The sequence below is a fragment of the Monodelphis domestica genome, chromosome 3 (genome assembly GCF_027887165.1).
Source record: "Monodelphis domestica isolate mMonDom1 chromosome 3, mMonDom1.pri, whole genome shotgun sequence".
NCBI classification, from domain to species: Eukaryota; Metazoa; Chordata; class Mammalia; order Didelphimorphia; family Didelphidae; genus Monodelphis; species Monodelphis domestica.
Genome location: NC_077229.1, coordinates 177,671,611 through 177,688,575, shown reverse-complemented (window position 1 = coordinate 177,688,575; position 16,965 = coordinate 177,671,611). Strand labels below are relative to the sequence as shown.

The following is a 16,965-nucleotide window of genomic DNA, read 5'->3' as shown; positions in this document are numbered from 1 at the left end:
TCTCAGCCTCCGGAGGCCGCCGCCGCCGCCGCCGGTCCCGCAGTGACTATAGCTCCTGAGCCGACGCCTCCGGTCCTTTTGTTGTTGTAGAAAGCACGGAACAGCTGATGGACTGCACCGCCCCCAGCTCCGCCCCCGGGGCCGCCCCATCAGTTCCCAGCAGCCAATGGGGAGAGAGGGGGCCGCGAGGCCGCCAGGGGAGAGGCTGTCACCAACGCACGTGACCTGGAGCAGAGACCCGGAGACTTTCTTAAGTTAGAAACAAGCCCGGGCAACAAAGAAGTGGAGAGCGATGGTGGGTAGGGAGGGGAAGCTGTGGGGTAGTGCGGGGCTGGCGGCGAGGAGGAAAGTCTGAGAAGTCTGGACGTGAGGACCCTGCGCCTGAAGAGAAGGACAAGAAGCACTTTCTGAGAGAGCTCCCTTGAATGTTACTTGACCAAGCCAGGGGAGGAGGGAGCCTTCTCGCGGTTCTTTCCTTCCACCAGCGACTAGGAGCAGGGGCTTTGTACAAAATGAACTCTACCCTCCTTGGCTCCCTCATCTTCCCGGGGTTGCCGATCTCCAAGCTCCCTTTATGAGGGGCCAGTGCATGACTCTGGGGGACAGCAGGTCAATCATTGCAGAAAAGTGTGTGTATCTGTGTCTTTGTGTGTGCGCGCGAGCCAGTCTGAGGCATGCTACTCATCACCATTAAGATAAAGGTCAGGCCTCACCTCCTTCTGGCAGACTGGGCCCAGAAAACTGTAAACAGTTGCCTCCACCTGGAAGCCCGTCGAAGTGTGTGGAAGGAGTTGGTCAGCCCAGGTGTAAAGGCAAAGGGGGTTACAAGAAACTCCCCCTCCTGCCTTAGATTGTTTTTACCAACTTTGTGGCTTTGGGGCAAGCTTCTTACTTTAAGGCCTGTTTCCTCATCTGTTAAATGGAGTTTAATTATTTCACAAGGTAGTAACAAAAAGATAAAATAACAGTGGGCATGGAAACATTTGAAAATATAAAGTGTTATACAATATAACATTACTTTTTTACCTTGTGTAAGAAAGGAGTCTTAAGGGGTGGAGTTTGGAGCCTCACCTTTGATACACCCTGGAGCAGGAATGCCTACCACTAGAAGACTCAAAAGAGTTCTGGGACCACATCACTGCAGCAGTAACTCGTTTATATGAAGATTTGTAGTTATAAAGCTTCATATTTCAACATTCTCCTCACAACAATCTTGTAACATAGGTAGTACAAATTCAAATCCCAATTTTATATATAGAACTGGCATATCTTTGAAGTTCTAGCATGCATAAGAGCCTCAATAAAGTCTGCTTATTGGAACTGGAATTTATGGAAATGCAATGCAATCTTAGCTCCATCCTTGACTCTACTACCACAGAAAGGGCCCCAGTAGCAAAGTCACTTAAAGGAATGTCTTATTACTTTCTAGGCTGCAAGAGGATTCTCTACCATGCTTCTTCACCTCTTCATCTTGAAGCCTCAATCTGTTTCTGGAATTCATACATTGGAAGTATCTGTACTTTCAGGCCTCTGAATATCCTAAGGAGAGCCAGCAAGTGTCTCATTGGTTTTCTGACTGCACTTGCCTTTCTTTACCACCTTCTGCCCTCCTCCTTTTCTTTCTTTTATATATCGTTTTCCCCCTATGAGAAAGTTGTTCTTCCTTTGTTTTGAAGAGATCTAGTGACAGCATGAATGATGTTTTTCCTATGGAAAGAGAGCCAGGAAGTATCTGATATCAGATTTGAACCGAGGACCTCCCATGATACCTTGCTGCCTTTCACTAGAAAGGAGAGGTTCCAGCATGGCAGTCATGGGGTAAGCATTCTCCCATAATACTTATTGTTTGTCCCATTCAAATGGGCACTTTTGTTATTAATTTTTCACATCTATTTGTCTTTTCTTAAAGGTTATTTTAGTGGAGCAGGTCATACCTGCCAATGAAGAAAAGCTTTGAGTTAGGCCTAACCTACAGTTGAGATTTTTATAGTCTTTTATAGTCTTTTTATTTTTATGGTCTTTTATAACCACATGAACTCCGGTTGCCACATTTGATATTATTTCCTCACTTGTCTTCCCTAAATCTATGAGAAGGGTTCAGCAATAGCTTTCTTTCAATTTCACGTTTGTATTAAAAGACTCACTACAAAATGATGTTGGTCACATCCTATATGTCTGTTATTTCAGGACCAACTACTGTAGCTAAATTTATCAGATTTCAGCCACAGAAACTCTCAAATATTTAATAAGTGACAGTCAATAGTATCATTTAGCTTACTGTCTCTCAGAGCCGCTCATGAAAACATAGATCTAGGCTGCACCCAACCCCCACAAAGAAAGAAAGAGAGAGAGAGAGAAAGGAAGGAAAGAAGAAAGAGAGAGAGGAAAGAAAGGAAGGAAAGAAGGAAGGAAGGAAAGCCCAAAATTTAGCATGGCTAAAAACAAAATGCAAAAGAACTCTTACTAGAATGAGACCTGGATTCAGGATCTGAGGCCCTGGGACTTGAATCACTACCAAGTTACTTACTATCTATATAACCCTGAGTGATTTATTTAGCTTCAATGGGCTTTATTTTCCTTATCAGTTAAATGAGGAGATTGTATTAGGTGCTTTCTAAGGTTCCTTCTAGCTCCAAATCCAATGATCTTTTATGTTGTAATAAAAAGATAAAGCTAAACAAAATAGTCCTAGCACTGGCCTTTTTATGGTAATTGAGTCTGCAAACTTAGATAATTTTCTTTCTGTTTGCTCAAGTTCTGATTCATAACTTTCCCAGCTCACACTTATCTAGTATATGCAATTTAATAGATAGGATCTCAAATATCTAGGAGTAGCAGCAGCTAAGGAGCAGAGTAGATAGAACACCAGGCCTGAAGTATACTTAGTATTACTTAGCATCAATTTTAAGACAGAAGGTAAGGGTAGGGGGCAAAAAATGTCTATGAATGTGGTTCTGTCATGAAGTTAAACACTATACTAGATACTTCCTAGCTGGGAGACCATTGGCAAGTCACTTTACTCCAACCACTAATCCTTTACCACTCATCTGCCTTAGAATAGATATACTCAGTAGTAATTTTAAGGCAGAAGGTAAGGGAGTTTAAAAAAAAAAGCAATGTTTCAAAAATGGAAATCATCCTATATTATTCAATAGTCTTAAATTTTAGAAGTCCTAAAAAGGAAAAAGAAGAGTCAAGCAAACTAGCTAAAACTGATAATTCATCAGTAAACAGGTAGTGTTTATTGCACATCAATTTTGTTTTCTGCTGTATTGGGCCTAGTGCTGTGGGAGATCAGAATCAGCTAGATGAGTCGTCAGCAAGCATGTATTAAGCACCTACGATGTTCCAGGCTATGCCCTGGGTTTACCATTTCTCTAGGAGTTGGCCATCCTGGGAGAGGATATAACATGCATACAACTGTGTATAAACAAGAAACATAGAAGACAAACTGGAGATTTTTATAGAGGGAATGCATTACAATAAAAGATTAAAAACTGGGAAAGGTTTTCTTCTAGAAGTCAGAAACTTTAGCTAAAACTTGAAGGAATCCAGGAAAGCCAGGAGGCAGAGAAGGGAAGGGAAAGAGTTCCAGGCATGAGGAACAGTGAATGAAAACACTCAGCCTAGGGATGGAGTGTGCCATACAAAGAACAGCAAAGTGGCCAGTGTTACTTCATCACAAGCAGAGTTCTTGGCAGGGAGTAAAGTGTAAGAAGTGGAAAGAGAGGAAGGGGCTAGGTAATAGGATCTGTATTCACTGCCCCCCAAGAAGCTAATAATCAAGTTAGAAAAATGAGATTAACACAACCAAGGGATTAGTCAACAACATAGCACTAAAGTACTTTAGATATTTAGGCTCAACCAAATGGAAAGGACAGAACCCAAGAAAGATTTAGTGGAGTACTTTTGCCTTCTCTCTTCTTTTCAACTTCCTTTTTTGTGTAGCTTTCCCTTCTTAGAGTGTAAGCTCCTGTAAGACTGACTTTCTAATTGTATTTGTATTCCTAGAATTTATCATGGTGCTTGATACATAAAAAGCATTTAATAAATGCTAAAATAGATAAACTTTTCCACCAAAGAATACCATTTCAAGTTAAAACTATTATTGTTATTACAATGGAGGGCAAGAAATCCCCAAAACTTTAACCACTCTTGGGGACTTTAACACCAAAAGCAATAATAGAAATAAAAACAAATGCCTCTTCTTTCTCCATTGAGAAAACTATCACAAAGAAGGAAGAATTCTAGAATGGTATCTTAATTTTTGCTTATCTAGCTTGCTCTTTTTATTTTTTAGCACAGACTGGTGAATTCATCCATTGATTGGTATAGAGAATCTTAGCATGGAAACTCATTTACAAATGTAATTTGGAAACTCCTCTGTAATTTATCATGTTAGAGAATTGTCAGGGGGCACTGAGATACTAAGTGACTTGTCTACACTTATACAGATTATACCCAAAATCACAGGCAGGACTTGATCTCAGGCCATACTGACTCTGGCCAGCCCTCTGTCCACTAGAACTAGATGACAATTCAGTGAATGGTCAAAACCATTCAGGGAATGGGTCACTAGACCCACTAAAGGAAAGGCTATCTCTCAGATGAGACATAGGGCCTGCTTCCTTCAAATCAACAAAATTTATTAAGTCCCTATTTTGTTCCTACTACTGTATTGGGCACTGGGTACACAAATACAGAAAATAAAGCTACCCTATGCTTATATTTTATTGAGGAAGACAATAGGTATATGTATATATATACATATATATGCATGAATATAGTATAAATTTTAAGTGAAAAAACAGCAATTGTTCAATAAAAGATCATTTGAAGTGGAGGGCACTAATATTTGGAAGACTCAGAAAAAGTTTCCTATGAAAAATGGTACTATAGCTTGGAGAAAGAAAGGAAGGACTCTTGTGAAGATTGGATTTGGCTCTCTCCTGATTGTAACAATGAATTTAATCTTCTCAATCAAGGAAGAGCGAAGTACCTTCATTGTTAGAATCAGGGGAGAGCCAAATCCAATCTTCACATTCTACAGGTATGTGTTAGGAAGGAGTCCATTCCTGGCCTTCTTTGTCATTTAGAACACCACTGATATACCTAAATAACATTTTAAATGTATATAAAATTTTCAAGATTCATGTACATTAACACAATAGGGATAAATATATGCAAGCAAAATAGAAGAGCATAAAATAAATGCATGTAACTAATTATAATAGAACTTTATACATATAGCACATGTTATGGAATTATTCTTCCAACCATCCATTCATGGCAGATCTGATCTCCAGATTTCAGCTCTCTTCTCTCCTTTAAAATGAGTCTGGTGGCAGCCATGGAAAAATATTCTAAATCAATTAATTAAATAAAAATTTTCAAACAAAAAAATTTAATAAAAAAAGTAAAGTGAGTGTGGTGGTAGTCAATAAGAATTTATTAAGTGCTTGCCAAATACCAGACACTGTGCTAAGTGCTAAGGATATAAAGAAAGGTAAAAAATAGTACCTTCCTTCAAGGAGCTCCTAGTCTATTCAGGGAGGCAATTTGCAAACAAATATGTATAGGATAGATAAGAAATAATCCACAGGAAAAGGCACTAGAATTAAGATAGTTTAGGGAAGGCTTCCTATAGAAGGTAGAATTTTATTTGAGACTAAAAGGAAGCCAGCAAAGTCGGTAGGCAGTGAGAGAGCATTCCAGGTATGGAGAATAGCCAGAGAAAATTCCCATATCTGAGAGATGGAGTATCTTATTCCTGGAACAGCCAGGAGGCCAGTGTCACTGGATCAAAGAGTAGTAGTAGTAGTAGTAGTAGTAGTAGTAGTAGTAGTAGTAGTAGTAGTAGTAGTAGTAGTAGTAGTAGTAGTCTCTCGGTAACCCAGGATGATGATTGTCTTTGTGCACTTTCATCTGTGATGTAGATGAGTGCGCACAAAGACATTTGTGCTTGAGGGAGATTTAAATGGAAAAGCCGGTGCACAGAGACAGTCCCACTCTCTCAGCGTTGGAAGCCTGGGTCCAGTGGCATGAAAAGTCGTTACACCTGGAGACTTCCTCAGCTGCATTGGATGGCCGTGTTGTCTTTTGTGCTCCAACACGCCCTGAGCACTCCACAGTGCTTTGCTGCGTCGCCCTCTCAGCCGTTGAACCTTCCTATTGGTTTCTTCCGTCTGTTCAGCTGAAGCAGTCTTCACATGCTGGGTGAGCAAAGCTCGATGGCTACCCTCACAAGGTTTAGCCAGCCTGTCGAAGCCGTTGCCCGGGATGTGGCCGCTGCCGCATGCTAGCAGCTACTGGGAGCCACAAGTGAGAGCTGGGTGTCAGGTGAGGGTCAGAGGCTGGAGAGAGCTGCCCTAGGCGGGCACGACAAGCCCTCCATACCAGAGATACTACCCCTCCCTGAGCACCCTGTACACCCTGGATCAAAGAGTATGTGGTGAAGAATAAGGTGTAAAGAGACTCAAAAGGTAGAAGTGGGCTTGGCTATGAAGGACTTTGAATATCAAACAGCGGATTTTGTATTTAATTATGGGAATGATAGGAACCACTGGAGTCTATGGAAAAGAGGGGTGGGGCAGCTGGGTGCCTGAGTGGATTGAGAGTCAGGCCTAGAGACAGAAGGTCCTGGGTTCAAATTTGACCACAGACACTTTTCAGCTGTGTGACCCTGGGCAAATCACTTGACCCCCATTGCCTAGCCCTTACCACTCTTCTGCCTTGGAGCCATCGAGTCCTTACACAGTATCAACTCCAAGACAGAAGGTAAGGAGAGAGAGAGAGAGAAGAAGAAGAAGAAGAAGAAGAAGAAGAAGAAGAAGAAGAAGAAGAAGAAGAAGAAGAAGAAGAAGAAGGAGGAGGAGGAGGAGGAGGAGGAGGAGGAGTGGGGGGAGGAAAGGAGGGAGAAGAGAGAGAAAGGAAGGAGGAAAAAAAGAAAGAAAAAGAAAAAGAGGGTGATCAGACCTGCAACAAAGCAAGTTTGTTGTCTGTGGAGCAGACATTCCAGAGGGCACAATGGAAGGGTCATGTATCATTTGTTTGGGACTTTGTGGTGAGTGGCAGAGAGGAATATGGATAAAGAATCAGGTGGTGAGGAATGTGGCTACAAGGGTTCGGTCACTGAGATGCATAGGATATGACCAAGTGTGAATATGTTATATCACTAAGTGAAAAGTTCTCCTCATCCCAGAGGAGGCTGGAAATTAGGTAGGAAATATCTACTGTACAGCAATCTACTATTGAAGGCTCAACCAAATGAAAGACTCCTTTTTCTTTTCTCCTCTTCCCTCAAAAGGCTGGAGATTAGGTAAGAGATGAAAAAATTAAGAGAAGAAAGATGATTCTTTCAGAAAAAGAGACACAGACCCTTTAGTCTTTGAGTCAGAACACACTAGGGATTTCTGTCTTTACCAAAAATAAGCATTCTTGAACATCTCTTCTAATTCCTTGGCCAAAGGGGTGCCATAATGGATTTAAAGTTTAATCTCTGCCATTCTAGAGATCCTTTTTTGTAGAAGAAAAAACCTAAAGCCATGTATGGAAGTGAGTAGTGGTGTCTGTGTAAGAGGATGAGATGGAGGAGTAAGACCTTGCCCTTCTCTGTTATTGTTGTGAATTCTTTGGATAGGAAATGTCTGATAGGGAGATTATTTATCAGCCCCCACCTACCCCCAAATATATTCCTCCTTTTGAAGGAACCTAAACCACAAACTTTTCCAAGCATTAAGAACTATCTAGAACTTTGTGGGAGAAAAGGAATTCACTGGAACATCAATAAGTTGCTCTGACAGCCACTTCAAGTTCAGTTTCCTTTCTGGGAGAGCCGATTTGCTATTTCAGGATTTTTTTAGGTTTTTTCGATTTATGACACCTGTAAATTTTTTGCATATTCTGCATTTTCTATAGATTGAAATAATAAATCTTTTGCATGTTCTGCATTTTCTATAGATTGAAATAAAGGTTATCCCATACTCTACCCATATAGTGTGACTTGGAGTGTTGATATGGGATCTGGGGCACTACTCTGTTCCTTTGGGGAGACCACTGATCTGGAGAGGCAGAGTGATTATGTTTCTTGGTGCTTGGACATCCCAGCTCAACTGCTAAGTAAATCAGTCAATAAGTAAACATTGGCTTCACATTTTGTACAGACAAGTGTTACAGATGGTAAAAAGTAACTCAGTTGCTAGAAGGTCCCTGGGATGTGAGGTCTTTCTTTGTATGGGGAACTTTCCTTCATGACACTGGTTTTTATCTGTGTAGACAGGGCCAGCCTCAGGACAGCCCTCTTGTTTCAGCCTCTTGCCTTTCATCTCCTTTAAGGTTAGCTAAAAGCGGACATTGTCATGGTTATGGTTACATGAAATACATCTCAACTGTGCCTCCTCAGGAGCTGCTTCTGGAAGGCCCCCAATAAAAACTTCGAGTGCAGGTGCCAGTCTGGATGCCTACAGTTGGGCTACTTAAAAATATGCCAGCTACCAAACATTGTCACTGGCACATCGTGCCTCCAAGTATTCCCTAAAAAGAGAAATCTCTTGTTTGTGTAAAAAAAAAAGTCCTTTATTTTTCACCCTCATTTAGAGATGTCATTTTATGGCTTGTTTTCTGCAGCTCTCTTGTGGAAACCACCTGTGGCAGCTGGTAGAGCAACAAACATTTGTTTTTGATAGCAGGGTATTTGGAGCTTCTGTGGTTTCGATTTCTATTTCAGAACCTGACATTCATGTAACTAACACCTTGCTTTTTCATACTGTTTATAGGTACTTTTGTCATTCTCTAAGGTTCAAGGGTGTTGTTTTTAGCATGTTTGAAATCTGATGAGACTGATCAACTATGTAATATGTTATCATAAGATATCCCCTTTTTCTTTTTCTTCTCCTCTCTACCCAGAAGTAAGTTTTTTTGGGGGGGCAACTGGATAGCTCAGTGGATTAAGAGCCAGGCCTAGAGACGGGAGGTCCTAGGTTCATATCTGGCCTCAGACACTTCTCATCTGTGTGACCCTGGGCAAGTCACTTGACCCCCATTGCCTAGCCCTTACCACTCTGCCTTGGAACCAATACACAGTATTGATTCTAAGATGGAAGGCAAGGGTTTTATATTTTTTAAAAAAGTAGTAAATTTTTAAAAGGTGAAAGAAGTCTAGCAGTACCAACCTGTTGTCCTTTTTGATCTTCTGATTTATTAGAATTAGTATTAGAAACACAGAATCATAGAAAGCACAAAATCCCTAGAAATCATCTAGTTCAGCCCTTTCATTTTAGAGAAGAAAAAAAGAAAACAACTACCCCTGCCTAGAGAAAGGTCAGTGACTTGGCTAAGGTCACATACTTAATAACAGATTAAGGTCTCCTGACTTCATTTCCAGTGTTGTTTCTATTAAACTATAATGCCTTAGGGGGCAGCTGGGTGGCTCAGTGGATTGACAGTCAGACCTAGAGATGGGAGGTCCTGAGTTCAAATTTGACCTCAGACACTTCCTAGTTGTGTGACCCTGGGCAAGTCACTTGACCCCCATTGCCTAGCCCTTACCACTCTTCTGCCTTGGAACACAGTACTGATTCTAAGACGGAAGTTTAAAAAAAACAAAAAAACTATAATGCCTTAGACTCTAAAAACCTGATGACAACAATTAATTTATATCTTGATTTAGGGTTTGCAAAACATTTTCCTGTGTGGTAGAGAATACCAGAATCCGCATCCCTATTTTATAGATAAGGAAATGAAGAATCAGGAAGTTTTGTTCCTTGCCCAAGATCACAAAGGAAGTTCAGCCCTGGGGTTCAAACCCAGTTTCCCCATACCAAAACCAATGCTTTTCTCACTATATAACATAAAGATCAGTGGAAAATACTCCTTTGAGACCTTGAGTTCATCATTCTGCAGTTAATCAACAAGAATTTATGCTCCTACTCTGAGGTAGGCACTGAGCATACAAATACAAAGCATGAAATAATCTACTCTCAGAGAGTTTACATTGTAATGTGGGGACAATACATGCATATAGAATAAACATAAAGAGAAATAAATACAAATTAGAAAGGCAGAGTACTGGTAGTGGAGGGAATGAGGAAAGGCTTCATGTAGAAAATGTGTGTGCCATAGATAGGGATATGAAAAAAGCTCTAAATCACTACTGATTAACCCTGAATGCAAACCAGAGCAACTCAGAGGTATCATCTCACATCTATCAGATTGACTAAAATGACAAATGGGCAAAATAAAAAATGTTGGAGGGGAGGTGGAAAAGGGGGGGCCTTAATACACTGGCGGTAGAACTGTGAACTGATCCAGCCATCTTGAAGAGCAATTCAGAATTACACCCAGAGAACTTTAAAATTGTGTAAACTCTTAGACCCAGCAAGCTTTTTCCTAAGGGGATCAGGAAAAAAGGAAAAGAATGTATATGTTCTAAAATATTTGTAGCAGTTCTCTCTGTGGAGGCGAAGGACTGGAAATCTAGGAGAGGTCCTTCTATTGGAGAGTACCTAAACAAATTGTGATGCAATACTACTGTGCCAGAAGAAACGATGACAGATTAATTCTTTTTAAAAGCCTGGAAAGAACTACATGAGATAATGAAGAACGAAAGGAGTAGAACCAAAAGGACATTATATGCAGCTACGGATTTAATATTTGAAGAATAACCTCCAGAGAATGAACTGAGAAGTGGAAACACACAAGACAGAATCTGTACCTATATCTGTTTGCTGGATGATGCCTTCTATGGTATGGGGAGGGAAAGAGGGACTGAAATAACTGGAAATAAATTCCATTAATGAAAAATTTAATTAAAAACATTTTTAATGGTTTGTAAGCTATGTCTTCAAGGAAAAGAGAGATTCAGTGGAGTGCAAATAAGGAGAGAATACATTTTAGAATACTTGGGCATTGGAGATGGTCAGTTTAAAGATACAAAGATAGGAAAATGAAGGGCCATCTGTGACTTTTAAAGCTCAAATAGAGGAATTCCTGACAAGATGGCTGCTTACACAGAAATCTGACACCCCCCACAAACACCCTCCCTTGCGCCCACATACCTACTCAAGCAAAACCCTGACAGTCACAGCATGCCAAGAAAGGCTCAAGAAGTTACACCAAGTGATTCCAGAAAGTCTGAGGTACAGGTACAGCTAGCCTGGCCCTGAGAAATGCAAGTTTTATTCAAGACCTGCTGCATTTCAGATGTCTTCTAGATATCTGGTTTGGATTTTCAAATAGGTAATTGGTGATGAAGGACTGAAGTTCATGGGGGAAGACTGGGGCAAGTAATATGCATTTCATGCAAAAAATACAAATTTTTGCAAATAAAATTCTGAAAGAAAAAGTCCCAGATATGAAAAATCAATTTATTAATTAAGCTAACATAATAAATTGAGACTAGTGGTCTCACAGTGACCAAGGACCCCAGGGTAATGTCTTAAGTCAGTTTAAATCTAAATCTATCTGTCTTCTTGGCAGCAAGCTACTGAAATCTCCCCTGATAAAAGAAATATACTTAATTTGTAGACATTTAATAAGGAGGTAGGCTAAGAGTTCTCAACTCCTCTTGTTGTGGAGGAGGAATAGAGGCTGAGAACATGGCCTGGTCATGAGATTCAAGCAGTTTCTAGTAATCTGGGCTAAAAGAAGTGTTCTCTTTAGGATCTCCCTGGTTCTCCTTTGTAGGTTAGCTTCAAACTTTAATGAGGGGAGCAAGGGCAAAGCTCATGCTCCCTGGGGGAGAGTCTAACTTAGGCTGGGTTCTATTAGAATAGACAGGAACCAGGGTCCCATTTGAGTGGGGTACAGCCCAAACTAGTTAAGGAGCAGATGCCTAGACAGCCTGGTCTTTGCAGGAGTGGGATCTTGGAAAAAAAAAAGGCAGGGAAAAGAATGGATAATCAATTAATAATTGGTTTATTATTGAAATCATCTAATATTAATTTCCCTCATACTCCCCTTGGATTCACTGACAGTCTCCTAAATGAATCACTAACTGATAAGATCATTTTAAAATCTCAAGAGTGACTCCCCAGGACACAAAAGGCTTGCACTTACCAAATACTTCATCAAATGGTTTTAATTATAAGTATTTTACTGTGATGAGAACTGTGTGAGGGGAGGAGAGAAAGAGATGGATCCAGGAACTGAGAGGAGTTATTGGGGGCAGTCTTCTTTGGCATATAGACCATACAAAGAACTGCAGTGCATGGGGAAGGAGTAAGAGGAAGGGTAAACAGTTTATTTCTCAGTAACCCATTTCCATTGTCCATTTCATCAGTTCATTATATCTTAAGGCTCAGATATCTTATGCAGCTCTCTGATTTCTGAGAACATCTCCTAATGCAATTATTTGGGTTTTTGGAAATGTCTCCTCTAGGGCATTCTGGAATAGGCCAGTTCTTAAAGCAACTGCTCCTAGTAGATCTGCTTCTCTGGTGCAGGACACTTATAGAGTTTCTTTTAATGTTAAAATTTCTTGGAAAATATATCTTAATACAAATTAATACCATTTAAATTTTGCTTTGCCAATAAGTAGGTCATGCGGTAAAACTAGGTCAAATCTTATGGTTTTAATCCTATTAATACTAGGGTTATATGAAGAACACCAAATTATGAACCTCGAGACCTTAGAATTTTATCTTTATCTAAACTAGATATTTGATTCAGACACTTCCAACAATGGGCTGAAGGAAGAAGCTGAAAGAATCTATGAGGATCTGACTTGTAGAATGAGCCCTTCTAGTTTAAAAAAAAAGAAACCTGATATTTACCAGCATCCCACTCTAGATTTTTAGTTTGGTTATTTGCTCTAGTTTCCCTTTTAGCTGCTCATTTTCCTCATAGGAGGGTGAGAAGCTGCTCAGGATCTAATCCTATATGTTAGCACGTGGGTAACAACACCCTGTATAAGTAGATGACTTCTATGCCTAAGTTTAATGACTTCATTAAATGAACTTACCCCAAAGATGCTTATTTTACTCCAATTGTAACAAGGGGCTGTGATGGGGCACCTAAATAGATTAAGAAAATGATTCCAGATTGTATCAAATGAGTTGTCTATAGTAAACCGTTCTCGCTCCAGGCCATGCTCCATATACAAAGGTGTTAACTCTCATATTAAATAGTAAACCTCAGTAAAATTAGATTTCTTTTGGGGTAGCAGGATAGTCCACAAGGTACACTTCTCTAAGAAAAATTATTGCCCTGAAATTCTTTTATACAAAACAGAAAATGTTTCTTGTTTAACTTCACACTAAATAAAAATAGAATTATATCCTGGCTTCACAGATTCTTAGGTCATTGCCTAATTATTCTCATACCATTTTGAGATGGTTTCCTGATGAAGAGGAAGACACAGAGTTTGTTGGTTCAAGGCAAGGGAAAGCTCACTGTAGGGTGGGGCTTTGTATAGAAGTTGGGCTTTGCCCAAAACTGGAAAACGAGGGGATGCCCATCAATTGGAGAATGGCTGAACAAACTGTGGTATATGTTGGTGATGGAATACTATTGTGCTAAAAGGAATAATAAAGTGGAGAAGTTCCATGGAGACTGGAACAACCTCCAGGAAGTGATGCAGAGCGAGAGGAGCAGAACCAGGAGAACATTGTACACAGAGACTAATACACTGTGGTATAATCGAACGTAATGGACTTCTCCATTAGTGGCGGTGTAATGTCCCTGAACAACTTGCAGGGATCCAGGAGAAAAAAACACCATTCATAAGCAAAGGATAAACTATGGGAGTGGAAACACCGAGAAAAAGCAACTGCCTGAATACAGAGGTTGAGGGGACATGACAGAGGATAGACTCTAAATGAACACTCTAATGCAAATACTATCAACAAAGCAATGGGTTCAAATCAAGAAAACATCTAATGCCCAGTGGACTTACGCGTCGGCTATGGGGGGTGGGGGGGAGGAAAAGAAAATGATCTATGTCTTTAACGAATAATGCTTGGAAATGATCAAATAAAATATATTAAAAAAAAAAAAAGAAGTTGGGCTTTGCAGGAAATCTAAAAGATAGAGGATTTGGATTGGAGAGAGGGCATTCCAGACTAGAGGGATAATATGAATTAGAGTACTGTAAGTAGCAGGAATAATAAACATGGGCTGTGAGGAAGTACTGAGAGAATAATCTGAGGAGTTTAAAATGGATCTTTTTTTTTTTAAACCCTTACCTCCAGTCTTAGAATCAATACTAGGCGGAACAGAGGTAAGGGCTAGGCAAAGGGGGTTAAGTGACTTGCTCAGGGTCAGTCAGGGAAGTATCTGGTGCCAGATTTGAAGCCTGGTCCTCCTGACTCCAGGCCTGACATTCTATCCACTGTGTTATCTATTTATCTTTTCCTCAAATTTATCTTTTAATTACTAGGGAATCATTAAAAGTGCCCAAGCTGAGAAGGTACTATGATGAAAGCACTATTAAAAAAAATGGACAAGAGTATATAGGATTGATGAATGTAGAGAGTGACTGAATAGCAAGATTTTTAAAAGATTTACTTTTGGTTAGGGTACATCTCTTTCAGACTGGCAGCTTTGCTGATTGAATGAGACAAAGACAAATATAATTGTACTTTGTAGGTCTAGTTTATATAGAGTGTGTAGACTTACTCTCTCATGAAGAGCCAGATAAGAGCACAGATATTGTTATTGCAACTTTAAGATGCAGATGGAATATTGAAAGAATAATTGGAGAATTGGGGCTTGCTATGGGAGTAACATTTGAGAAATGGCTTGATTTAAAGTACTTTTTGTGCTATAAGAAATGATAAGCAAGATGATTTCAGAAAAAACTAGAAGATTTGCAGGAATTGATACAGAGCAAAATAAACAGAACCAAGAGAACATTGTTTATACAGAGTAACAGCAATATTGTGAAAACTTGGCCTCTCTTAGCAATGCAATGATCTGGGTCAACCTGAAAGACTATGACAGGGAATGTTATCTACCTCCAGAAAAAGAAATGTTGATGCTTTCTTTCACATCAGTGTATTTATGGTTTTATTTTGGGGTTTTGGTTATGTATGAGTATGTTCTTGCAACAATGGCCAAAGCGGAAGTGTGTTTTGCATGACAATAAAAAATGAAAAAAAATGTATAAAGAAATTTTGATTGCAAAGAAGAAAATTAAGTACTTCTTTCTAAGGAGTGAAGAAGGAAGTGTTATTTTTTTAAACTTTTTTTCTGTGAAGAGCTATAAACTATTTAGAGAAGGTATTAAAAATATTAGCTTGAGGGGGCATCTAGATGGCTCAGCTGGATAGTGAGGTAGGCCTAGAGACCTGAGCTCCTGTCCAGATTTGGCCTCAGACACTTCCTGGCTGTGTGACCCTGGTTAATCACTTAATCCCCATTGCCTAGTCTTTACCTATCTTCTGTCTTTGAACCAATATATAGTAAGGGTTGTTTTTTGTTTTTTTAATTAGCTTGAGAGAAACTGAAGAGATGCTTCTATTTGTCATTGTTGGAGAGGAGCTGAAGAAAAAAAAGTGGAGAGTAAGAGATATTTTCATCTTTCTAAATGAAAGGATTTAGGAGAAATGACTTTATTTAATATCATACAAGATACCCAATGAAATAATAATTTTGTGTTTCCAGACCCATGAAGAGGATTGATTTCTTGCTATTTTAAAGGTTTGAAGTGATTTTGGTGGTGACATTTGTTAGAGCCAAAATATTTTAGATAGTTGTCATTTTTATATTTATCTAAATATAGATAAATAAGAGTAGTGTTAACCTTGAAAAAACACAGAATTACTAAAGTAGTCAGAAAAACCAATAATCGGTCCCTACACAGGGCCCAAAGCCAGAAACTTCACAGGGCCTACATCCTGGGGACTCTGGGAACATATCCCTGGGAGAAGACACTGCTAGATGATTTCTCCAAAGAACAGTGGAACTTGGGAAGCTTATATACCTTTTGGGGTACTAAGGACAGGGAAGTATGATTGATTGGCTTTACCATGGCTACAAGGAAATGAGAAGTACAAGACAGAACTATCAGGGAGAGGCTGATGCTTTACAATGGATACTAAAGAAAGAGTCCAGCCAAGGGCTGGGTTTCCTGGGAGAGGACTTTGATGCAACTGGGAGAAACTACTCAGACAAAAAAGGGTACTTAACATTTGATTATATCTACTATCTAGTTCCACTACTACTACTACTACTACTACTACTACTACTACTACTACTACTACTACTACTACTACTAGTTCCACCCAAGGAGGACCATTAAGTACCTTGACTGAAATAGCTAAATCTGAAACTTCCAGGGGGTGAATTCTCCTGGGACCAGGCAAACTGGGGGTCTCCAGATTTCAAGCTGACAGTAGTTACTATTAGGAAGCAGACCAGTGAGGGACAGTGGGAATAGCCACTCCCACAGGAGATCAATCCTGGAATCCTGAGTCTCTTAGAACACACTGTGTTGTGGGCCCAACCTAATTAGGATGGGCACAGATTGAGGGGAGGGATCTACTTCTTATGTCTTTTATTTTTGCATTAGTAATTTCTCAGTATCCCTTGACCTCATTGAACCATCCTTTTGTAGCAAAGAATAACTGTAATACAGAAGCAAATGATAAAGAAACTATTTGAGGTTTAACCATAGTTTCCCACCCTTCTACCAAAAGGAGAGAGGTGTGTCTTATCATCTCTTCTGAAGGACTAAGATCAGTCATTACAATCATCATCTTAATTTATTTAATTAATTTTAATTCCATTATGTATTTGTTTCATCACTTGTTGGTGATGAGAGGTTCCATTATGTTATCCTGGCACAAGATGATTAGCACCTAAATGGTATGGTATAGTGAGAAAAATAATAGCTATTTTAACCAGTAACTCTCCCTAGCTGTGTGACTGCAGGCAAGTCACTCAACCAGTCCACCTCAGTTTCTTATCTGTAGGTCAGAAAGATAATATTATCAAGGCACTTGGCTTCTGTAAACCTTAAAGAACTAT

At 39.7% G+C, this 16,965-nt stretch overlaps 1 long non-coding RNA gene across 2 annotated transcripts in view; it reads left to right on the top strand.

The window, feature by feature from the left end:
- LOC103095290 (uncharacterized) overlaps positions 1-16,965 on the top strand; it is a 75,977-nt gene that overhangs the window by 30,877 nt on the left and 28,135 nt on the right. Inside the window, exon 4 of one of the 2 annotated variants that reach the window (XR_465228.2) lies at positions 91-7,987. The exons of the other annotated variant lie outside the window; for it this stretch is intronic. This is a non-coding gene — a long non-coding RNA (uncharacterized LOC103095290). Of the gene's footprint in view, positions 1-90; positions 7,988-16,965 lie in introns of those variants that run through there. 2 annotated transcript variants of the gene reach the window in all.